The sequence below is a fragment of the Zootoca vivipara genome, chromosome 2 (genome assembly GCF_963506605.1).
Source record: "Zootoca vivipara chromosome 2, rZooViv1.1, whole genome shotgun sequence".
Classification (NCBI taxonomy): Eukaryota; Metazoa; Chordata; class Lepidosauria; order Squamata; family Lacertidae; genus Zootoca; species Zootoca vivipara.
This window is the reverse complement of record NC_083277.1, coordinates 16273867-16299271: the sequence shown is the minus strand read 5'-3', so window position 1 is coordinate 16299271 and position 25405 is coordinate 16273867. Positions and strand designations below refer to the sequence as shown.

Sequence of the window (25405 nt, the reverse complement as noted above, 5' to 3'; positions counted from 1 at the left end):
GGTGCTTTGAAGCTGGAAATGTATGTACAAACGATCATATTCATAAATTGTGGAGATTGCATTGGAGCAGAGAAAATGCAGTTCATGTTAAAATATTTTATGGGGAGCTTCTTTTATGATCCCCACTTCTTGCAACAGGTGATGCCCAGCACTATCAGTTGAGTTGCTCATAAGAACACATTTTGTGCGCTCAAGTTATCTTCTTTTCTTAGTTGTCACTCAAATTCCAAAATTGTTGTTGTTGTTTAGTCATTTAGTCATGTCCGACTCTTTGTGACCCCATGGACCAGAGCACGCCAGGCACTCCTGTCTTCCACTCACTCCCGCAGTTTGGTCAAACTCATGTTCGTAGCTTCGAGAACACTGTCCAACCATCTCATCCTCTGTCGTCCCCTTCTCCTTGTGCCCTCCATCTTTCCCAGCCTGGACCTAAGACGCATCAAAAGCTGCATGTTGAAATAAAAGATCTCCCCACCTCTCAATTGTCTCCTCTCTTCAAATCTGGGAATTTCTCACATGGGCTTGCTTTCATTTCTCAGGAAAGAAAGGGAGATGGGGAGGTTTTGTGTTGAACTTTTAAGGAAAAAACAAGGCAATGGAGCTACACATTGACATGCTTCTAGTTACAGGTAGGTAGCCATTTTGGTCTGCCATAGTTGAAACAAAATTAAAAAAAATCCTTCCAGTAGCACCTTAGAGACCAACTAAGTTTGTTATTGGTATGAGTTTTCGTGTGCATGCACACTTCTTCAGATACACTGAAACAGAAGTCACCAGACCCTTATATATGGTAAGAGGGTGGGGAGGGGTATTACTCAGAAGGGCGGTGGGAATGGGTGATTGGCTGATAGGTGTAGTAAACCTTTGTACATTTCGTACAAAGATTACCATAATAAAGGACAAAAGTGGTAAGGACTTAACAGAAGCAGAAGACATCAAGAAGAGGTGGCAAGAATACACAGAAGAATTATACCAGAAAGATATGGAGGTCTTGTACACCCCAGGTAGTGTGGTTGCTGACCTTGAGCCAGACATCCCGGAGAGTGAAGTCAAATGGGCCTTAGAAAGCACTGCTAATAACAAGGCCAGTGGAAGTGATGGCATTCCAGCAGAACTATTTAAAATCTTAAAAGATGATGCTGTTAAGGTGCTACACCCAATATGCCAGTAAGTTTGGAAAACTCAGCAGTGGCCAGAGGATTGGAGAAGATCAGTCTACATCCCAATCCCAAAGAAGGGCAGTGCCAAAGAATGCTGCAACTACCGCACAATTGCGCTCATTTCACACACTAGCAAGGTTATGCTTAAAATTCTACAAGGCAGGCTTAAGCAGTATGTGGACTGAGAACTTCCAGAAGTGCAAGCTGGATTTAGAAGGGGCAGAGGAACCAGAGACCAAATTGCAAACATGCGCTGGATTATGGAGAAAGCTAGAGACTTCCAGAAAAACATCTACTTCTGCTTCATTGACTACACAAAAGCATTTGACTGTGTCGACCACAGCAAACTATGGCAAGTTCTTAATATAGTCTGAAGCTCAACATCAAAAAACTAAGATCATGGCCACTGGTCCCATCACCTCCTGGCAAATAGAAGGAGAAGAAATGGAGGCAGTGAGAAATTTTAGTTTCTTGGGTTCCATGATCACTGCAGATGGTGACAACAGTCACAAAATTAAAAGACGCCTGCTTCTTGGGAGAAAAGCAATGACAAACCTAGACAGCATCTTAAAAAGCAGAGACATCACCTTGCTGACAAAGGTCCGTATAGTTCAGGCCCTAGCTAACAGGGCCAGTGGTCAGGGATCATGGGAGCTGTAGTTCCAAAACATCTGGAGAGCCAAGGTTGCCTATGCCTGGTATAGTTAAAGCCATGGTTTTCCCAGTAGTGATGTATGGAAGTGAGAGCTGGACCATAAAGAAGGTTGACCGCCGAAGAATGGAAGCTTTTGAATTATGGTGCTGGAGGAGACTCTTGAGAGTCCCATGGACTGCAAGAAGATCAAACCTATCCATTCTTAAGGAAATCAGCCCTGAGTGCTCACTGAAACTGAGGCTCCAATACTTTGGCCACCTCGTGAAAAGAGAAGACTCCCTGGAAAAGACCCTGATGTTGGGAAAGATTGAGGGCACAAGGAGTAGGGGACGACAGAGGATGAGATGGTTGGACAGTGTTCTCGAAGCCACCAACATGAGCGTGACCAAACTGTGGGAGGCAGTGGAAGACAGCAGTGCCTGGCATGCTCTGGTCCATGGGGTCACGAAGAGTCAGACACGACTAAATGACTAAACAACAACAACATCATGCTGGCTAGCTTCATCCCCTGCTGTACTAGTAGCTCAGCCTGTGCTTGGATCCCATTCCCATCTCCAGATCTCTCTAAGCATCCTACAATTGGTAGCAGAACCACCTGGTTCCCAGGATGCAGAGCTCCATGGCAACCCAACATGGTAGTCGAAGCATCTCCATGGCGACCAGCCAGAGGTAAGTTAATTGGCCCACCCAGGCCTCTGTATCAGTAAACACGGGGAGGCCTAGGCAACCTACATTTGGAATAAGGAAATTCTGAAAGTTCCTGGGAGGCTGAGGTGAGAGGGAGGAGATCCCATGTTTAAAGAGACAAAACAAACAAACAAACAACAACAACAACAACAAAAACCCTGCCCAGCTTTACATCTGATCATCCTATTGAAACTTTGCCCTCATCCCATGTTTTATCTCCTGGATAGAGACTTTTTTGTGGGATAGGGTTCTGGCAAATTCTAGCTGGAAAAAAAAGCCCCGGTTATACATGACCCAGGTGGCGCTGTGGGTTAAGCTACAGAGTCTAGGGCTTGCTGATCAGAAGGTCGGCGGTTCGAATCCCTGCAATGGGGTGAGCTCCCGTTGTTCGGTCCCAGCTCCTGCCAACCTAGCAGTTCGAAAGCACATCAAAGTGCAAGTAGATAAATAGGGACCGCTCCGGCGGGAAGGTAAACGGCGTTTCCGTGCGCTGCTCTGGTTCTCCAGAAGCAGCTTTGTCATGCTGGCCACATGACCCGGAAGCTGTCTGCGGACAAACACCAGCTCCCTCGGCCTATAGAGCGAGATGAGCGCCGCAACCCCAGAGTCGGACACGACTGGACCCGATGGTCAGGGGCCCCTTTACCCTTTACCTTATACATGAATTTACAAATCAATGAAATAAAAGTAAGCAGCGCCTTGAACTGAGCACAGGAAAGGAGAGCACATGCACAGTTTTGAGCATTGGCAAAAAGTGTATATTCAACAGCCTAATCGCTGACATCACTAAGCAAACGAAAACCTTCCTCCAATCTTTTATTGCAGCACAATCAACACTCATAGCCCAAATAATCAGATGATTCATTGTTAGCTTTGGTTCGCCGCCTTCAGTGATCTTACGGTGTAAGCTCGGGCCTAAAAATGTCAGGCTGCTGCGAAGGAATTAGGACTCAGAGATGTGGAGAATAGGAAAGTAGAAAAAATTATTTTTTGCAGGCTTGCAACAAACAAAATAGCAATATGACACAGCAAGTTGGGATCCCAAAAAGCTGGCCCCGAACACAATTTCCCTTTGACCTTTATACTCTAGGGCCAGTCCCAACAGCATAAAACATCCAATCAGGTTGGCCAGTTTAGAACAAAGAGCTACCAATGAACGTGGGCAAGGCCCATTCTGTTTACCATTTATGAACAACAACAACATAATAATAATAATAATAATAATAATAATAATAATAATAATAAATTATTATTTATACCCCGCCCATCTGGCTGGGTTTCCCCAGCCACTCTGGGCGGCTTCCAACAGAAAAATAAAACACAGTAATCTGTTAAACATTAAAAGCCTCCCTGAACAGGGCTGCCTTCAGATGTCTTCTAAAAGTCTGGTAGTTGTTTTCCTCTTTGACATCTGTTGGGAGGGCGTTCCACAGGGCAGGTGCCACCACCGAGAAGGCCCTCTGCCTAGTTCCCTGCAACTTGGCTTCTCGCAACGAGGGAACTGCCAGACGGCCCTCGGTGCCGGACCTCAGTTCCGGGCAGAATGATGGTGGTGCTCGGAAACGTACTCGGAAACATTATTACCCCATCCTAGATTAAGTCACCCCTAAACCAAATTTGGGGCATCCGGGATTACAACATCCGTATAAGGCACATCCGGGGTTACAGTGACCCAGTAAGTTGCGAAAAGATGTACTTTTATCCCAGATTCTAGCATCCTGTCCCAGATTCTTACATTCAGCATCTTATGAGGCAAACCTCCAAAAAACCCCTCTGTGTGAGCTCACGCCTGCGTTCAGCCACCACAGAGAGAAGCCAGATGGTTTCCAACATAGGTGCATTCTCATTCCAAATACAGTTACAGTCAATCATTGGCAAACATAAAAAGAGACAACAATTAGCAATACAATTTCACTGAAATGGGTATTCGATACATTATATAAGGGGATCTATAGGCGCCTTATGGGACCCAGGTGGCGCTGTGGGTTAAACCACTGAGCCTAGGGCTTGCTGATCAGAAGGTCGGCGGTTCGAATCCCTGTGACGGGGTGAGCTCCCGTTGCTTGGTCCCAGCTCCTGCCAACCTAGCAGTTCAAAATCACGTCAAAGTGCAAGTAGATAAATAGGAACCGCTACAGCGGGAAGGTAAATGGCGTTTCCATGTGCTGCTCTGGTTTGCCAGAAGCGTCTTTGTCATGCTGGCCACATGACCTGGAAGCTATACGCTGGCTCCCTCGGCCAATAATGCGAGATGAGCACTGCAACCCCAGAGTCGGTCACGACTGGACCTAATGGTCAGGGGTCCCTTTACCTTTACCTTTATAGGCGTTTTAGGCTGAAACGGCACAAGACATTTTACAGTCCACTGTGACCCACAGCCTATTTCCTAAGAAACCTGATCTTACGCCAGAACATTCTCATCCTCATCAAATGTCCAGGCGTTCTGCCAAATGTAAGGACAAGACATACTGGACAAGAGCATTCTTCTACCAAGGTGGCTTATATGTAAACAAGGAAAACTGACTGTCATAGAACCAGCCTCTCAGCATCTCTAGTAGGCAAAAGAGGAGACAGAGAAGATGATTCTAAGAAAGCAATTGACTTATACCAGAAAGACAGACATGGCGCATTTCCGGCAGTTATGTACCTGAAAAGTATAGGCCCATACCTGGAGGCGTACACTCACTCACATCAACGGAGCAGGGATCTCACAGCCTGCATTGTTGTCATCAAGTCAAACTCTTGAGAACATCTGGCAGCGAGTCCAGGGTGGGGTGAGCCCAGGAATGTGAGATTTCAGAAAGCAAAAGAGCATTTGCGGTTTTCACAGGGAAGCCTGAAAATATGTGAACCATATCTTATCTGAGGCTATAAACAGAGGTGATGATGCATACACAACACAAAGACTCGCTCTTCCCCACATTTTCAGTTGCCTGTGACAAGGCGTTCCGAATTATGCGCAAACAGATGTTATATATTTGCTTATTATGCCTGATAGATTCTCTTTCTGCTAGTCGTAAGGCGGAGTAAGGAGCTATAGAGCACAAAAAGCCGGACAGGAAAGATCTCTACACACCCGATTAATACTTTCTCTGCTAAGAAATGCAAACTGACAGGATTCCACTCCAGTTGGTTTCTGCATGTGGAACCAGCAAGAGACAGGACATTTTTATCCTTATTAAATAGGGATTTATTTATTTTTAGTGTTGCAGCACCCATACTTGGGAACTCCCTATTATTAATTTTTTTAACTTTTTGACATTTCAATAAATACAGTTGTGCAAGAGCAACTCTTTATTCATTCTCCTCACTGTGAAGTCTGGCAGTTGGCTGGGTAAGTTTGATAGCAAGCTGAGCTGCCCTTTCAACAATGACTTTCCAATTCTTGGATGAAACATTGTGAGCAATCTCTGCGCCGTAGGACTTGTCGCTCACCCTCGGCACCTCCAGCTCGTTGAGACTGTGGACAAAGAATTTCCTGAATCCTGAAGGCAACATGTGCTTTGTCTTCTTATTACTGCCATGCTCAATGTCGGGCCTCAAGATTTGACCCTGGAACCTTTTGCAGACTCTGTTGTCAATACCTGCGAGCTTGTGCCAGTTACGCTGAATCATAGTGATCAGACTGATGGCAGATGAACAACTTGATCCTCTTCTTGATTATTTTAGGCTTGGTGAGAGGTCTGAGGGCCAGCACCCACGCAGGTAGAGAGCACAGAGAGGAAGTGGAACTCCCTGCCTATTGATTTCAGGCATTATGTTTTATATATGCTGTAAGCCACTCAGAGTGGCTGGGGGAACCCAGCCAGATGGGCGGGGTATAAATAATAAAATTATTATTATTATTATTATTATTATTATTATTATTATTATTACTCTTTCCCCACCTGCTAAAAGCAATTTAGTCTAGGCAAACCTATCTGAGCTTGTGGAAGCTGCCATGTGTTTGTATGTATTTTTCATTAATTGTTTTTGAATGTTGTTGTTTTTAACTGTTCTTTTAACTGATAATCTTTTTGGGAACTGCTTTGAGATTTTTGTGATAATCAAGCAGTATATAAATGTGATATAAGGTATGTTGGGAGAAGATATTAAACCAAAAGACAGATGTTTAGTGAGTTATGCCACAGCAGCTGCCAGATTATTAATAGCGAAGGATTGGAAGTCCCAAAAGATACCGAATAAGGAGGATTGGCAAACCAAATTATCGATGTATTATAATATGGCAATAAAATATGAGGAAGTTAAAGGGCTAAAGAAAGAAGAAAGTGGAAAAAATTGGAAATTGTTTATAGAATATATTAAGTGCCAGGTGGAAAAGCCCAATCTCTTTCCAGAATACTAAAGGCCCAAATAAATGAGAGACAGAAAAGAGGGAAAAGAAAAGAGAAGAGAAGAAAAGAAATGAAATTGAAGTTTAAGAAAGAATCAAGGTGGACCAAAATTACCAACAAACAAAAAAATTTATAGTGTGTAGATGAAAATAGAAAATTTATCGCACAGTATAGTGAAGGCTGAGATGTTGTGGGAGAGATAGTATTGAGAGGGGAGGTGGGAGGTAAGTAAAGACTCAGACAATGAATATATACTATGTATTGAAGTTTTATTTATCCATTAATGTTACATATTGTTTTGTTTTTATTTATGTAATGTACATTTTGAAAACCAATAAAGATTGTTATTCAAAAATATAAATAAATAAATAAATGTGGCATAAGGAAACTCCTTCACCTCAAGTTGCATAACAGTAACAACAACAACAACAATTTATTATTTATACCCCACCCATCCGGCTGGGTTCCCCTAGCCATTCTGGGTGGCTTCCAACAGAAATATTAAAATACAGTCGTACCTCGGTTTAAGTACGCCTCGGTTTGAGTCTTTTCAGTTTAAGTACTCCGCAAACCTGTCTGGAATGGATTAATCCACTTTCCATTACTTTCAATGGGAAAGTTCGCTTCAGGTTAAGTACAGATTTCCGGAACCAATTACACTCATACCTTGGTTTAAGTACACTTCAGGTTGAGTACTCCACGGACCCGTCTGGAACAGATTAATCCAGTTTCCATTACTTTCAATGGGAAAGTTCGCTTCAGCTTAAGTCTGCTTCATGTTAAGGACAGGCTTCCGGAACCAATTGTGTTTGTAAACCGAGGTACCACTGTACAATAATGTATTAAACATTAAAAGCTTCCCTAAACAACAGCAACAACAATTTTATTTATTTGCACCCTGCTCATCTGACTGGGTTGCCCCAGCCACTATGGGCGTCTTCCAGCATATATAAAAACATAACAAAACATTTAACATTAAAACCTTCCCTGTAGAGGGCTGCCTTCAAATGTCTTCTAAAAGTCGTATGGGTAACTTGGCCCAGCCCTGTTTTCTTCACACTCTTCAGACATTCAGGGGCAAGGGAAATGCATTTCATTAGCAAGAATTACAAACCTCTGCCCCAAAGCTGCTGTGAAGTTTCTCACTTGTGAGGCTTAAAGTCATTCTTGCTTCAATTGCTCTGTAAGTCGAAGATAAAAAAAAAACTGAATTGGCTGGGATGCCCACTTGCATTACAAACGCATTTCCTCCGCTTTGTAATCCTCATTGCAATCATCAGACATTAATATAAATGAAAATGTAAACCTTAAGAATAAAAGTGGCCGTGCAATGCAACCTAAGCAAGCTTAATTAGATATGAGCCCCGTTGGGTAAATTGGCTTTGGATTAAGAGACTGAGACATAATAATGTGGACTTTGGGAGCAATCTGCTTAGTCAACTGCATGATGTTGACAGCGAAGCTGACGAATTTGCCATGCAAATACTCACAATCTAGTTTGTCTCATTAGGTGTTGCAGAGCCCATCTTGGCAGGCGTTTGGCTAGGGCAACCCCATTCTGAGCCATAATACGCCGTACATGAATCAGCAAGAATCACCAGGGTTTTCCCCTTTCACAGCCTCACTAGCTTACGCCCAGTGTTGCACACCAGCCCCCCCCCCCCCAAAGTGCTTTGGACATGACGATGACATGATCTCATCAGTCTCTTAGCAAAATCCTTCTATGACCCCTCTACACCTCTAATGGCGGCTTACAGGGGCGGAACTTTAACATTTGCTTCCAGATTGAAAATTTGACACTCGCCACTTTTGAGACACATCAAGCCAGTGTGGTGTGGTGGTTAAGAGCAGTGGACTCGTAATCTCGTGAACCAGGTTCGCTTCCCTGCTCCTCCACATGCAGCTGCTGGGTGACCTTGGGCTAGTCACACTTCTCTGAAATCTCTCAGCCTCACTCACCTCACAGAGTGTTTGTTGTGGGGGAGGAAGGGAAAGGAGAATGTTAGCCATTTTGAGACTCCTTAGGGTAGTGATAAAGCGGGATATCAAATCCAAACTCTTCTTCTTCTTCCCCTCCCTCCCCCCAATATTTCACTGCTTCACTAATCTTATCAAATTAGTTTCTCTGGAAATTCCAGGTCTACTTCCAGTTCTGTTTTGGGCCAGGGGCAGGGGCAGCTCTTAACTGTAAGCTCCTTGGGAAGAGAACCTACGGTTCTTCTTCTTCTTCTTCTTCTTCTTCTTCTTCTTCTTCTTCTTCTTCTTCTTCTTCTTCTTCTTCTTCTTCTTCTTCTTCTTCTGTTTTTCATTGAGTTTTCCAATTTTTTCATTATACATATCAAATAACAAAGAAGAAATACAATTCTCCAACCCCAACCCCCCAACTTCCCTCAACTTCCATTTCTGTTTTTTTTTTACATATTAACTTCCCCTGCTTACTTATTATATCTTCATTTTCAATTATTTATATCAATATTGTTATTCTCTTCTTGTTTTAACATCATCTATGTAATTTCTATACAGTGGTACCTCGGTTTGCGACTGCAATCCATTCCGCGGAGGTGGTCGCTCGCCAAAGGCACGCTTCTGCGCGTGCGTGAAGCGCCGATAGAGTGCTTCTGCGCATGCGTGAGCTGCACAGATCGCGTCTGCGCATCCAAAGCCGCGGAATCCGGATGTAAACACTTCCGGGTCCGCAGCGGTCGCTCGCTGAAGCAGTCGCAAACAGAGGTAGACATAAATTGAGGTTTGACTGTATTTATTTTATTAATTGTAAGTGTTTATTCAAACCCTGCTAGTGAGTTCATTTCTCTACATTGCTTCTGTAAAGGTAAAGGGAGCCCTGACCATTAGGTCCAGTCACGGATGACTCTGGGGTTGCGGCGCTCATCTCGCTTTACTGGCTGAGGGAGCCGGCGTACAGCTTCCAGGTCATGTGGGCAGCATGACTAAGCCGCTTCTGGTGAACCAGAGCAGCGCACGGAAACACCGTTTACCTTCCTGCCGGAGCGGCACCTGTTCATTTACTTGCACTTTGACGTGCTTTTGAACTGCTAGGTAGGCAGGAGCTGGGACCGAGCAACGGGAGCTCACCCTGTCGCGGGGATTCGAACCGCCGACCTACTGATCGGCAAGCCCTAGGCTCTGTGGATACACCATAAATGGTTCCCAGTCCTTTTTAAAGACTCTATTGTCTTTGTCTCTGAGTCTTTCAGTTAGCTTTGCCATTTCAGCATATTCTACCAGCTTTTCTTGCCATTGTTCTTTAGTTGGCATTTTGTCACTTTTCCATCTTTGGGCGAGCAGTATCCTAGCTGCAGTTGTAGCATACATAAAAAGTTTATTCTTCTCTTTTGGCATATCTTGATCTGAAATGCCTAATAAAAAAACTTATGGTCTCTTTCTTCTTCTTCTTCTTCTTCTTCTTCTTCTTCTTCTTCTTCTTCTTCTTCTTCTTCTTCTTCTTCTTCTTCTTCTTCTTCTTCTTCTTCTTCTTCTTCTTCCTCCTCCTCCTCCTCCTCCTCTTCTCTACTAGTAAGTTTCCAGAGATTCCTGTTTGAGCATCTTAGTCTAACTCCTTATCACTAGCTGTGTCCTGTTGACAAATCTCTTCCCAGCGGCTATTATTGCCCTGGCTCACCTGGTTTTTCTCTGACTCAGCATCCTATGCCCTGTACAGGTCTGAGTGACTCCCCGATATACGCTGACACACGTTTCCTGCCACCCCCTCCCCCAGTGGACTTTGTTAAGATGCCTGGAAAGTTGCTTCCACTGTGGGTGGAGATGGAGCTATTTGAGTAACTCCCACTGCTCTGGTTTATCTGGTCCTTGAGGGTTTATAAGCCAGGCAGAGCCTTCAAAGCACCAAAGCCGTGAGCTTCCCAGAGGAGTGACTGCTGCTCTCCTGAGGGAGCCAAAGACAGCATCTCTCAGCCTTTAGGTATCAGAGTAGGCTTGGGGGTGCTGTAGTGTGTCTGACAGTAAAGGTATTTAAATTTCTATAATATAAATGATTCAGTGGAACAGCTTTGAGCAGTTCTATTTGCAGTTTTTATGGCTTTTAGATCTTTTAAAAAATAATAGTAATAATAGCAAGGATAAAGAATATATTATGTTATTAATACAAGGAAGAGCATAACAAGAAATAAATACATGGCTACATTTTATCTTAGCAATTAATGTTTCTAACAGTGATGAAGAGAGTTCATTTTTTCCCCTCCAAACGTATTGGCTTGCTGTGACTTCTAGTGAAATATGTTAGCATGTACAGTTTAATTGCTGGGAGGTCATTTCTGAGCGTACAATGGCTGTTTGGATAACTGCCTACTTGCAAAAATGTGGGATTAAAGGGCTTCCTTTTTCGTTTTTGAAATAAGTTTTTGTTTGATTTTCAAGGATATATGCATATAACAAAATCAATTCCAAATCCAAATATCGAGATTACTCTGAATCTCATGACTTCCCCCCATCCCTTCTATGAGTCCTATTGATACTGTTTTCCACTGCATATGAATACTTCTCCGATTTTTAGTCTCTCTAAATTATCCATACATTCTGTTACATTACAAGTGTGTTTAAATCCTGCCAATGTTTTAACCTGCTTACAATGATCTTGTATATACATTGTAAACTTTCCCCACTATTTTTTAAAGTTCTTGTCTTCTTGGTTCCTGAGCTTCTCAGTTAGTTTTGCCATTTTGGCATAGTCCATCAACTTGACTAAATCCCCCAGGGAAGGGGATTAAAGGGCTCCATTGATACAGGTGAAACTCGGAAAATAGAATATCGTCGAAAAGTGCATTTATTTCAGCAATGCAATGTATTATTCTTTTATTTTTATTTTTATTTTTACAAATGCTTTCTTTTGGAAATTCCACAGTAATAAAACAAATAGTTACAATAATACAAAAATAAAAATAAACATCGCTATAACATTTCATTAATTACATTCAATTTATAATTGACCCACCTAACGACAAATAATTACAATTACAACAAATAAAGGCTTGACATATCTTGCTTTGCATGTCATGCATCTTTCGTATTCGTTTCACCTTTTAAGTTGCATTACTGAAATAAATGCATTTTTTGTCTATATTCTAATTTTCCGAGTTTCACCTGTAGGTTTGAGTCTTGGTATATTGGAAATTGGGCATTGGTTCGAGATCAGTCTGTCTGGAAAGTACATGGTACTACAAACTCTTTTTAAACTCTTAAATTTATGACCGCTTTGTGTTAGATTCTATCACTGCATTTTATACTCTTAGATGTTGCAAAATATCTTCACCTTCTCCCCTTCTGGATTCTCTAGTTCTGCACCCTCCTGTGGTGCCTCACCATGTCTTCAGGTCGCCCAGGGCCTGGCCCTTCCGGATCAAGAGGAGTCCCTCCTGTGCCGAAACCCGACAATCCCTTGGTTCCCGTTCCAGAGAAACCATGGCCTGTGGGGCCACCCAAGCCTGAAGGTCCTCAACCACTGGGGCCTTTGGTGCCTGGGAAGCCGTGGCCAGAAGGCCCCCCTGCATCTCCTGATCCTGGACAACCACCAACACCTTTAGGCCCTGACAAACCACAACTGTTTCCTGGACCATCCAGTCCTCCTAAGCCACCGCTGCCTGATGACCCTTTTCTACCATCTCCTCTGATGCCTGTTGCACCTTGGCCACCACTACCAGAGTGGGATGATTCAGGGAAACCTCCTAAACACCCCTCTGATGAGGATTAATTTTTACTCAGCCAGGTTCTCCAGGGTTCTCCTGCGGCTGATATAGAACCATACCTTCTATTTCCCACACACATGTGCATTCGTATTCCAAGTCCAGATTGGATCCTGTTGTAAATCTTTCCTGAAAAGGTCTTGGAAGTTGAGTGACAACTGGAAAAAGGAGATAACTCACCCCGTCGTTGAAGACACAATTCAGCTTTGGTGAATTGCGGAGCAAATTCCAGCCACCGTTCAATCGAACCATCCTGTAATATTGCACTTTTACCTGAAATGCAGTTATGTCTATCTGTTTATATGACCCATGTATACATTCTCTCTCTCTTTCTACCCACCTACCCAACTCTTCTGTCTATCAAGAACTATTTTCTGTAGTTTGCCACCCACTTGATTACAAGCGGGAAGACAATTCTGACTGCTTCCAGCACAATAAAAGGAACTCCGAATAAAATATTTGCATTAGAAATATCTATTGTTTGCTCTATTGCAATCTTCTCTGCATGTTTGCACAGCCATAATAAAACCTCTACCCAGCCCTTGCAACCGTCCAAACAGTCCATTCTCCCTGGCCTGAATATTTATGGATGCACCCATGAAAGGTAGTAATTATCAAAAGGGAAGTTTCAATGTCTGATGTTTTAATGCATTTTTAATCTCTTGTTGGAAGCCGCCCAGAGTGACTGGGGAAACCAGCCAGATTTATTAGCAAATGATGATATTCTATTATTCTATCATTTAAAATCAGGCAAATGTCCTGTAAACCAGCTTGGGTCTACTGCTACTGTAGCAGCTGCTCCTTAGGGCAGAGGCTTTATAAGCACTCTGTTGTTTAAGGTAAGAGTTCCATTTTTGCTTGTAGTTTTCCAGTCTATTAGAAAACATGTTGCCTAAATAATAGAAAGAGCCAGTCCCTGGCAGTTGGAAAGGACATGCAAGAGGAAGTATTTGCATATTTCCCTCTGAATGAAGGAAAAGGGTTCCCCCCACCCCTCGAGGGCATTGGATAATGACTCCTTTGGGCACAGAAGGAATCCAACCAGACAGTCAAGAGGAAAGCGAGCTTCTTGTACCTAATAGTGGAGTAATTGCCACTTCCATCCAGAGTTGCTTAGGCACACAAGAATTTTCTATTCATGTTAGCTGTGTGGAGCAATTCGCGCACACAAAGGAACGTGTGCTCAAGGTCGGCCCTGCTGTTAGGCAGAATGAGGCAACTGCCTCAGGCGGCTGGTCCTGAGGGGCTGTGGTGGAAGCCACCAGATGTTCTTCCCGGCCATACCTTTATGTAGGAGGATAGAGCTCTGTGTGAAAAATTTGTTGTTTGGTCGTAGTCGTGTCCATGTCCAACTCTTCGTGACCCCATGGACCAGAGCACGCCAGGCACTCCTGTCTTCCACTGCATCCCGCAGTTTGGTCAGACTCATGTTGGTGGCTTCGAGAACACTGTCCAACCATCTCATCCTCTTGTCGTCCCCTTCTCCTTGTGCCCTCATTTCTCCTTGTTAGTAGTAGTGGTGTAGTGGTTAAGAGCGGTAGACTCCTAATCTGGGGAACAAGGTTCACGTCTCCGCTCCTCCACATGCAGCTGCTGGGTGACCTTGGGCTAGTCACACTTCTCTGAAGTCTCTCAGCCCCACTCACCTCACAGGGTGTCTGTTGTGGGAGAGGAAGGGAAAGGAAAATGTTAGTTGCTTTGAGACTCCTTCGGGTAGTGATAAAGCCTGATATCAAATCCAAACTCTTCTTCTTCTTCTTCTTCTTGCAGGCCATGGGACTCTCAAGAGTCTCCTCCAGCACCATAATTCAAAAGCATCAATTCTTCAGCGATCAGCCTTCTTTATGGTCCAGCTCTCACTTCCATACATCACTACCGGGAAAACCATAGCTTTAACTATACGGACCTTTGTCGGCAAGGTGATGTCTCTGCTTTTTAAGCAGAGCCCTATCTACCCTTCAGCCCCCACATGCAGTGTGAGATGCTATCACAGTGATGGCGAACCTTTTAGAGGCCGAGTGCCCAAATTGCAACCCCAAACCCACCTATTTATTGCAAAGTGCCAACACAGCAATTTAATCTGAATACTGAGGGATGCAGGTGGCGCTGTGGGTTAAACCACTGAGCCTAGGGCTTGCCGATCAGAAGGTCGGTGGTTCAAATCCCCACAATGGGGTGAGCTCCCGTTGTTCGGTCCCTGCTCCTGCCAACCTAGCAGTTCAAAAGCATGTCAAAGTGCAAGTTGATAAATAGGTACCGCTCTGGCGGGAAGGTAAATGGCATTTTCGTGGGCTGCTCTGGTTCGCCAGAAGCAGCTTAGTGATGCTGGCCACATGACCCGGAAGCTGTACGCCAGCTCCCTCGGCCAGTAAAGCGAGATGAGCGCTGCAACCCCAGAGTTGGGGTAATGGTCAGGGGTCCTTTTACCTTTACCTTTACTGAGGTTTTAGTCTAGAAGGGGAGGTTGGTGCATCCATGTGGAGAGAGAGAGAGTTGAACAATGCAGTGGTACCCCGGTTTTTGAACAGCTTAGTTCTCAAACTACTTGGAACACGAACACTTCAAACTCAGAAATGAGTGTTCCGGCTTTGGAACTTTTTTCGGAAGCCGAATGTGCTCTGTTCCGAGTATAACTTCCATTTTGATTGCCACACTTCCGTTTTCAGAGTGAGGGAAGGCGGGCTGGGCGGCAAGCGAGCAGGCCCTTGCCACCCTCCAGCGCTGGGTCCCTCTGCCACCGCAGCCACAGCAGCAACTACCCCCTCCTTCTGCTCCAGAGGCAGTGAGGGAAGGCTGGGCCGGGGCGGCAAGCGAGCGGGCAAGGCAAGGGATGTCACCACCGCCACCCCCCTAGCCTGCTCCTGCTTGCAGGCAAGTAGGAGTGGGATCAGGCTGCTCTGCTAGGCAGTGTTGAAACTTGCACCAGAACAGGAGCTGGATCAGGGCTGCTCAGCTGGGGAGGTGTAGGCTCCATCACACTTTCCACTGAGGGGCTCGCGGCTGCACTCCCCTCAAGGGAGAAGTTTAAAGGAGCCCCTGCCTCCGCATCAGATCCCCTGCAACCCCATGAAGGCAGCAGGCTGAATAGTTGCTGAGGTTGGGAAGGTGGAGGCAGCCCGGAAGCGGCATCTGAGACCCTCTGCCCCACCTGAAGACAGCCAAGCACTCCTCAGCTGAGCTACCCGCTCCCGCTCCCACTTGCGTGCAAGCCAGAGAGGAGGCTGGGATCTCTCAGATGTGGAGTGGAGGCTTTGCGCTCCCCATCTGAGCTGGCCAATCCCACTCCTACTTGCGAGCAAGCAGGAGCAGGGTGGGGATCTCTCAGAAGTGGAGGCTTCGTGCTTCCCAGCTGAGAGATGGTGAGCCATTAATTTGGTCCTTGATGAGTTGAGAGTAGAAACAATTACTTACTTTGAATGAGTGACTTCATTTGACGAGTGACTTCATGAAGCTGACAGGTGAATATATATTGTGCTTGATGATTTTTTAAAATGCTTAAGCGGACATGATTGCCTGAGTTGTTTCCCCCCCCTGGAACTATTGTCATCTTTCTTCCTCCTTGCTAACAAGAATACTTCTTTGTCTTTAATTGCAGAAAAATGATTTCTAAGCCAAAATCCAGGTTTCAGCTCCTCTTCCTTATACCTTCCTTATTCAAGAGAATAAACAAAGAACTACTGTTACACTTGCTCAGTTTATCAAGCTTGGACTGTGGCAAGTGTGATCCCCAGAAGATCCACCCGTCATCATTCGAGCATCCTTAAACTGGAACCAAAAGTTCCACAACTCTCTTAAGTCTTCCTAACTCAAGCACCAGACCTTAACTCAAGTGTACAGGGAGACTTTAGAGCAGGCATCCCCAAACTTCGGCCCTCCAGATGTTTTGGACTACAATTCCCATCTTCCCTGACCACTAGTCCTGTTAGCTAGGGATCATGGGAGTTGTAGGCCAAAACATCTGGAGGGCCGCAGTTTGGGCATGCCTGCTTTAGAGCAATGTTGTGGAGCACCAATGTTTTCAATTGTGGAAAAAATAAGACACACGAGCTATTTCTATCAAATATCTTTTGCAATGTCTTGGTTTTCTCAGCCTAAAAATGTAATGAAGTTACATAGTTGCATGCTAACGATCCCCTGATGGATGAGATCTTCCAGGTACCACCTGGGGTACTATTTCCTTTGCCATAAAATTCTGCAAAACATCTTGCTGGGGGAATCACCAAACACAAACATGAGACTTCAGTGTGCAATTGTGAAATCCAATTCCATGGAAAAACTTGCACGCCTTTGACTGCAGAAGGTGGCAGTAGGGATTACAGTGTATCTATATCTCATAAAGAAAACTCATTAAACAATTATGACTCACCACTATCCTGTTCTGCAAATGCTGATACATGCAAAAGCAGGCACCTATAATGCGTCTAATAGTAACCACCACCATTTCTCATTCCCTGTGCTTTATTGCTACACAGACTTGCTGACTTCACAGCACGCTTCCCGGCCCACAAAAGGCCTCGAGCTGCTGTTTGTCCTGTAATTTGCTGCTGTCACCTCAGTTGTATCCTCCAGGGATTAGCTGAGGTACTGCATGTTCTGTGTCTGGCAGCATCATGTAATTAATAAAACAGGCAGGGTTTTAATAGCACCCTGGTGCCTTGGTCTTGACGTTCTGTGCCAGTATGCATGGTGAGTTATGCCTGCTGGGTATGAAGGGTTGCTTAAACCCCAACACCGCTGACACCCCATGACCAACCTAAGTTTGGTAGATCACACCAGAGATCGGGGGATAGTCCAGCATGCCGACTGGAAGGGCATGATCCAGCTGGGGGCTAGCCAGCTGGCCTCTCAACCCCCTCTGGATGCTGACAGTGACCAGGTAGATGGGCGTGAGCCTGTGAGCAGGGCCGGCCCTACGGCCAGGCTGGGTGGCACAGGGCGCCAGGGCGGTGGGCTGCCAGGGGGGCGCCGCGCTGTGCACAGTGCCCGCTCGCCCGCCGTGTGGAGAAACGGGGCAGGGGGTGCCGGAGGGATCGTCGCACCACAGTGCCAGGGTGCCCCATATGCCTAAGACCCCATGAAAGGGCCAGTCACACAGCCATATTTTCCCTTCTTCTTCATGTTATTCCATCTTCATGTATTTGACTGTGTGCTGGCTCTCAGCCAGCAGCACATAGGCCCATTTCCCTACATGGGATGAACCCACTCTGTTTTCTGTAACTACAAGCTAAAGCCTGCCTTCAGGGAACCTGCTGTGAACTGAATGTAAGTAAACTTATCATCATTACTTTAAGAAAAGACTGCTGTGTCTTTATTCTTTTAAAAAGGGACCATAGGGGAATTTACCAGGATCAAACCCAATCTGGACAAGCCAGATTGGATTGCTTAAGAAATTTAGACGAATCTACCAACTAGCTTCCTGCTATATACTGGGGAAATAGAGATGTGGGTGGCGCTGTGGTCTAAACCACAGAGTCTAGGGCAGGGGTCCCCAAACTACGGCCCCCGGGCCGGATGCGGCCCAATTGGCCTCCCAATCCGGCCCGCGACGACCCCTGCCGCCCGCTGCCGCCGCCCGCTCTTACGGCGCGCGGCGCGGCGACGCTCTTAAAAATCGGCAAAAAATCGCCAACAATCCTTTGTGCGCATGCGTATGGGCCTCTCCCGACCCAGAAGAGGTCATTTCCGATGCACTTCCGGGTCGGGGGAGGCCCATATGCATGCGCACAAGCGATTTTCGGCGATTTTTTCCCGACCGTGCGCATGTGCACATGCACACGGGCGCGCACTCCCCCGCCCTCCGGCCTGCTGCGCGCGCACTCCCCTGCCCTCCGGCCCGCCGCGCGGTAAGTCTGGGGACCCCTGGTCTAGGGCTTGCTGATCAGAAGCTCAGCAGTTCGAATCCCCCAACAGGGTGAGCTCCCATTGATCGGTCCCTGCTCCTGCCCACCTAGCAGTTCGAAAGTACATCAAAGTGCAAGTAGATAAATAGGTACCGCTCCGGCGGGAAGGTAAACAGCGTTTCCGTGCACCGCTCTGGTTCGCCAGAAGCGGCTTAGTCATGCTGGCCACATGACCCAGAAGCTGTACGCCGGCTCCCTCGGCCAGTAAAGTGAGATGAGTGCCGCAACCCCAGAGGCTTCTGTGAATGGACTTAATGGCCAGGGGTCCCTTTACCTTTATATACTGGGGAATGTGCTCTGCTACTGACTCACTAGCGTGAGTGAGGAAGGATAATATTTAAACAACATATCCTCTCCTACTATCCACAGCATTCCCACAATTCCTGCATTGCAAGGGGTTGGACTAGACTAGAGGACCCTTGAGGTCTCTTCCAATTCTAGAATTCTATGATTCTATGGTCATTGGCTCTCTGCTTGGCAAGCCAGCCAGTGGTAGCAACCTTGTGATAATTGCAGTGGGGAGGTAGGCCAGTCCTCACCAACCTGGTGCCCTCTAGTTGTTCTGAACTACCATCAACATCTGGAGAGCACCAGGTTGACGAAGCCTGAGGTGGACTCAATGAGGGAAGAGAGGTAGTCCAAGGGCCCTTCAGAAGCCAGAGCAGATAGTGACTCGGGTGGTGCAGACAAGCACTCTCTTCATCCCCGCGTCTCCCTTTTTCAGCTTGTTCTTCTTGGCCTCAGTCCTGGCTTTTAAAGCAGGCTCGAACTCTGTTTCAACTCTTTCCTTTATTCACATCAGCCACCCTTCCCGTAAGAAAAGAATATTATTCCGTTGCAGACACAAGGGCTTGTTTCTTCGCAGTGACAGCTTCTCCTTGACAGATGAGCTTTCCCACATCCCAACCCAAACAAACTGGTTTTCAATATACCTCTGTAAATAATAATAATAATAATATAGGTGCTAGCTGTGACATTTTTGTACGGTTTGTTCTATCCTTTTCAACCCGACCCATCAAGGGTTAACTCAGACTCCAGGTTGAACGGACTGAACATTCCATGAGGGGCGGGGCGGCTGAACGTTTAAATGGAATGGGCAGCCGTTTTGTCAGTTGAGAGGGTGCTTGGGAGCTGGAGTGTGAGGGTGGTTGAAAAGAAGGTCTGTGAGAGTAGGTTTAGGTTAGGTATTTGTGAGGTTATCAATTATAGGATTAACAAAGATATTACCACTGAAACTAAGCTTGTTCACAAGAAACCTTGATGCAACCCTTACGATCTTAAGCAATTAAATTTCCATCGTTAAAATGCCAGTCAGAAAGTCGCCTGTGTTATTTTCCAGCAAAGGTGCATGAAACTCATTTGTGTGGACACTCTTTAAAAAGACAAAACTTCCTTCAATAGTCGCATGGTTAGTTTGTGCCTTCGAGGTGCAGTAACGGGGTGAAATAGGCAGACAGACCCAGGGTGTCACAAAGTTACCTCAGGGGAGAGGCAAGCTTTTACACTAGGGGATTTCTAGTGGTTGAACCCCTTACACTGAGGACACAAGGGATAGTCTCATTTATAGCCCAGAGTTTAAAAGGGTACCTGGTCACGCTTATGCTGGAAGAGGACTCTCTTTTATTTTAAAAACCCACGAGTGCTAGAGGGTTTAAAGAAAGGCTAGAGGGATAAGTGGGAGGTTTGATTTACCTCAGAAATCCCTGTTAGTTCTTTTAATAACTGAGAGGTCGAAGTTATAAGACAAAAGGAAGGGACATTTGTCACACTAGCATCGCCTCATACGACACTGACATCAAGTAGCCAACTCTTGCCAGCCTTTTGGGATCCTTGGTTGGTCAGATTGTGTGCTGACATTTGGGGGGCCAACAAGTCAAACTCTAATAAGCTTCCCCAATTCTCATGCCAGATATTAAGAATATCCAGTTCAGAGCACATTTAATAGGGACACAGCCCTCTCACTGTTCTCGTTAAATTTGTAATCTGCCAAGACGACCTATCACCCTGGATAGCAGAGTTGGTTAGAGCGTGGTACTGATAATGCCAAGGTTGCAGGTTTGATCCCTGCCTGGGACAGCTGCATATTCCTGAATTGCAGGGGGTTGGACTAGATGACCCTCAGGGTCCCTTCCAACTCTATGATTCTATGATCTATGATCTATGATCTACTAACACAACTGGAACTACTGGTACCATATAGTGTGGTGCATCACTTTTATGAAGAAACTCCTCACTGTCCCTTGCCTTGCCCGTTGGTTCGGCTGTGGGACAGTGGCATAGCCTGCAAGTGTCCTGAAAAACCAGGACACTCAATTTCCTTGGCCCCAGAATATATTGTCCTAAAAAAGCTCTACTTTTCCAGATATTGCATGGTGCCCCAAAATGTGTGGTCTGGGGCACTGTGAGAGCACGGCTCTGAAAAGAAAGCATATATTGGGAGCGCTGTGATGTCATCTGGGTCACATGACTCATGCGGTATCATGGATGGGAAAATACCTGTGTCCTGGTTTGGGGACTCAACATGTCGGAGGGGATGCAATGACTGCCCCTAGGTCAGCTAGTGAGCTTCTTGTCCAGGTGGGGATTTGAACCCTGTTCCCCCAGGTCCTAGTCCAACACTCTAACCACTACACCACACTGGTTGAGCATCTTGGATGTTCGTCCATCCCTTCTTCTGTGTAAGTGTTGGACAAGCAAACCAGGATGAACGCTCAATGAACAGGTCATCTGAAGAAGCCCTTCCTCCTGCCAATCCCAGATGAACAGCGAGCCACTTTAGAATTTTTATCCCTCCACATTTTTGGCATCACAGAAGGAACTGGAGCAGCAGGAGGAGGAGGGACCCTGCTTACCCCCTACTCTTTTCCTTGCTTTTCTCCCTGACTGGTCAGATTGCTGACCACCGCTAAGACGGCTCCAGTGGCCTACCTGCTAAGAAGATGGAGAAGAGCAGGAGAATCAGGCAATTGACCCCTGATGCCACAATCCCCAGCAGTTCCATCTTGCCACTTTGCAGGGTGGACAGGAGCGAAGCTGCTTTAACGCTTGGATCCAGATTCTCTGCTGAGGGATGATAGCTGCCTGAGCTGCAGATCTCATCCGTGCCTGTCTCTGCCTGCATACTTTCACCCTCTTGCCTATCCCGAGGTGCGGCTCCCTTGATGGCAAAGTAAAAATAAAGTGTCCGGAACGCATTGCATCACCTTTGTGCTGGAGAGGTATGCATATTGCGGGGAGAGGAAGCTAATAATAGCAGCGGGTTTTTCAGCTCTGTGACGGCCGAGTGACACCGAGATATGCTCACTTTGAATCTGCGTGGAAGGTGGGCCGCAGTCAAGTTTCGGGAAGTCTGGAGCCAGGAGTGGTTTAAGGAGTGGAAAGTATGCCTCCAGCCCCATTCATTGCTAATGTCCCATTGAAATTGAGAATGGCATGTAATTTCTTCTATGCTTCCTCATGTTTATCCCCTTCGTTGTATACGCACTCTCTCCCCACCCTTGCAGCACATTGTTTTATTCCCCCCCCAATATCTGGTAATTGAGTATGCTTGGAAATAACCTGGTGTTATCTTTAGGGATAAATCCATTTTAAATGGGTTTATATACATGGAATCTGGCAGTTCTCACCTGATTGAGCTTTGCCTGCATCCGATCATCTCTTGCATTCAGCACTTGCTCATTTTCAGCCAGCTGTTCATTGCTAGGATTTTTTTTAAAAAAGCCTGGCTAATTGCATGCAAAAATTATACACAGAACTGTATTAAAAAATACATACATTATATGCATAATATGCATTAAAGGTCAAACTCTGTGCAGTACTCCATTTCTGTGGCATAATTTTTATAAGTATTAATACATCCATTTTTTATACTGTTATATGGATTTTGTATGAATCTGTTTATGTGCCCTTCACTTTAGAACCTGGGGTGTAAATGCATATACATTGGTTTTTTAACAACTTATTTCTCGAACATCTTGGGTCCTGAACGCCGCAAACCTGGCAGTGAGTGTTCTGGTTTGTGAACTATTTTTGGAAGCTGAAAGTCCCACGGGTCTTCCATGGCTTCCGATTGGCTGCAGGAAGCTCCTTCAGCCAATCTGAAGCCGCGGTTTGGTTTTCGAACATTTTGGAAGTCGAACGGACTTCCAGAATGGATTCCGTTCAACTTCCAAAGTACGACTGTATGTATCTATTAGTATTATTAAACTGCGATTCACCCTGAGGTCGCATGGCGCCTCACAGCAATTTAAAACACAATGTTAAAACTCCTTCAAAATGAATTAAAAGAACAAGAGTAGTCTGGGTCCTAATACAGCTGCAGATTCCTTCCTTGCAGGGGATTGGACTAGATAGTCCTCAGACTCCCTTCCAACTCTCTGATTCTATGATTCTATAGTATATATGCTGAAAGGAACAGTTTGGGTTTTGTATGCAGCTGAGGAGAAAGGTTGCTAGCAGTTGCAAGTTCACTGGTAGAGAAAGAGGAGTGCGGGGGGAGCGCACCGCCTCCAGCAGCGTGATCCCAGTGGGGTGCCATTGTGGCTGCCCCCCCGCCCGCACTGGGCACCACACCCCTGCAGGTGGTGTGCCCCGCCCCCGGGACCTGCGCCAGCCCCGTCCCCGCCTGCTCTCCGCCCCCCTCCGGTGCCGGAGCATGAAGCTCCGCCACTGTGCAAGTGGTTTGCATTCAGACCCTTGGAGTTTCTTTAAGCCTGCTTCCCACCTACTCAATCTGTATATTTGTGCAACAACATTTTCTTTGGTATATTTGTACAACATGTGCTACAAATGCACTGCAAATATTCACTATCCTCCCTCCTTTCACATACCCCTAGCCAGTGTGGTGTAGTGGTTAAGAGTGGTAGACTCGTAATGTGGGGAACCGGGTTCGCGTCTCCGCTCCTCCACATGCAGCTGCTGGGTGACCTTGGGCTAGTCCCACTTCTCTGAAGTCTCTCAGCCTCACTCACCTTACAGAGTGTTTGTTGTGGGGGAGGAAGGGAAAAGAGATTGTGAGCCGCTTTGAGACTCCTTAGGGCAGTGATAAAGCGGGATATCAAATCCAAACTCTTCTTCTTCCTCCTCTTCTTCTCTCTCCCTAACTCCCTCTCTCCCCCAATCTGTCTCCCCCTCTCTCTCACACACACATGGGTGCCTGCAGAAATTTGGGGCTGGGGGGTTCTGAAGGGGGGGGGGAAAGATAGAAAAGGTGGAGCAGGCTAACTTCCACTGAAAAGAATTTTGCGTCATATCTCGGGTTCTAAAAATGCTAGAAATTCCCTCTCTCTTTTTAAAGGGAAATATAGGAATTGAGGGGCTATGGTTCACCCTGTGGCCATCAAAGAAGGGGCTGGGTTGGGAGTTCCTGTGCTATCCTTCCTACTTCTATTCCTCACAGTGAAGCAGATTCTCAACAGATGCCTAGGACTTTCAGCCACTTAGGAATGCAGTGAGTGTGAGAGATTATTTCCCAGTGATAAGGCTGCTCTCCCCCAATTTACCCGTGAGAGATCAGTGACTTGTACCTGCTAACTGATTTAAGCTTGTCCCATGTCGAGAAAGGTCTGAGCAGTTTTTAGTGTGCCCCACTGCTTCCCCCAGGTGTTACTGGGAAATTGGAAGGGGTGTGTGTGAGAGAGCTCCCCCCCCCATGAGCCTTGCCTTTCCACACTACGAGGCAAAGACAAATAGACTCCGCTGCACGTTACCAAATGTAGCAATTCACTGATAAATGTACCTATGTACTGGACACGGGTGGCGCCGTGGGTTAAACCACAGAGCCTAGGGCTTGCCGATCAGAAGGTCGGCGGTTCGAATCCCGTGACGATCAGAAGGTCGGTGGTTCGAATCGGGGTGAGCTCCCATTGCTCGGTCCCAGCTCCTGCCCACCTAGCAATTCGAAAGCATGTCAAAATGCAAATACAGTAGATAAATAGGTACTGCTCCAGCGGGAAGGTAAATGGCGTTTCCGTGTGCTGCTCTGGTTCGCCAGAAGCGGCTTAGTCATGCTGGCCACATGACCCGGAAGTTGTACGCCGGCTCCCTCGGCCGAGATGAACGCCACAACCCCAGAGTCGTTCACAACTGGACCTAATGATCAGGGGTCCCTTTACCTTTACCTTTACTGGCTCAATGGGAAAACTTTAGAAATTCATAAGAAATCACTTGTCGCCTCAATCTTCTCAGTTCCAATGGCATTTAGGACCCAGGGAAGTGAGGTACAAGAGGAGAGGTTAGTGAGCCCACCATAATCCCCGAGATCAGGGTGATATCCTGCCCAAGAGTGTCAGACTTGACTCAGGGACCATGCTTTCCTTTGTAAATGCTTTCCTTTGTGCTGTGATGGAGTAAGTGTGAAAGACTATATTTGAGTGACAGGGGCATGTCTGGATCTCAGGTTCTACCTGAGACCACACATTTTTCTGTGACATATCTATGATATCTTGATGATGCATCCTGAGATATATTATGGGAAACTTTGGAAAACTTTGAAATACAGATGTAAATATTGTTTGGGGCTTCTAGCTGCTTTGTCTTTGTGCTAGTGGGGAGCCTTGTTGCAACAATAAAGATCAGGCCTACAGGTTACTCTTTTGCTTCTATCTCCTGGGTGAAGTCTCTTGCTTATGACCCCCAACCTGAACCTATGGGACCCAAGGTTAGGCCATTGTGGGGTGCTCCGAGTTCTCCCTTAGACACAGGAAACCTGCTGAATTGGAGCAAACATCGACCTGCAGAAAACCCGATGGATATTTGCTCCAATTCAGCAGTAAAGAGTGGGTTTTCCCCAGGGTGTGTGTGAATGTGGACAAGCCCAAGGCTTATGTACAGGCTTATGTACAGGCGATATACTCAAGGCTGTATACAACCCTGTGCTAGCCATAAAGGTATTGCTGCAAGTTAAATGAAGGGTTTCGGCCAAGAAGGTTACGAGCTCAGGACTTTACACTGA

At 46.0% G+C, this 25405-nt stretch overlaps 1 pseudogene; it reads right to left on the bottom strand.

Annotated features, from left to right (window-relative positions):
• Nucleotides 1-5725: 5725 nt before the first annotated feature.
• Nucleotides 5726-12805, bottom strand: LOC118080136 (large ribosomal subunit protein eL32-like; annotated as a pseudogene).
• Between the last annotated feature and the right edge of the window lie 12600 nt (nucleotides 12806-25405).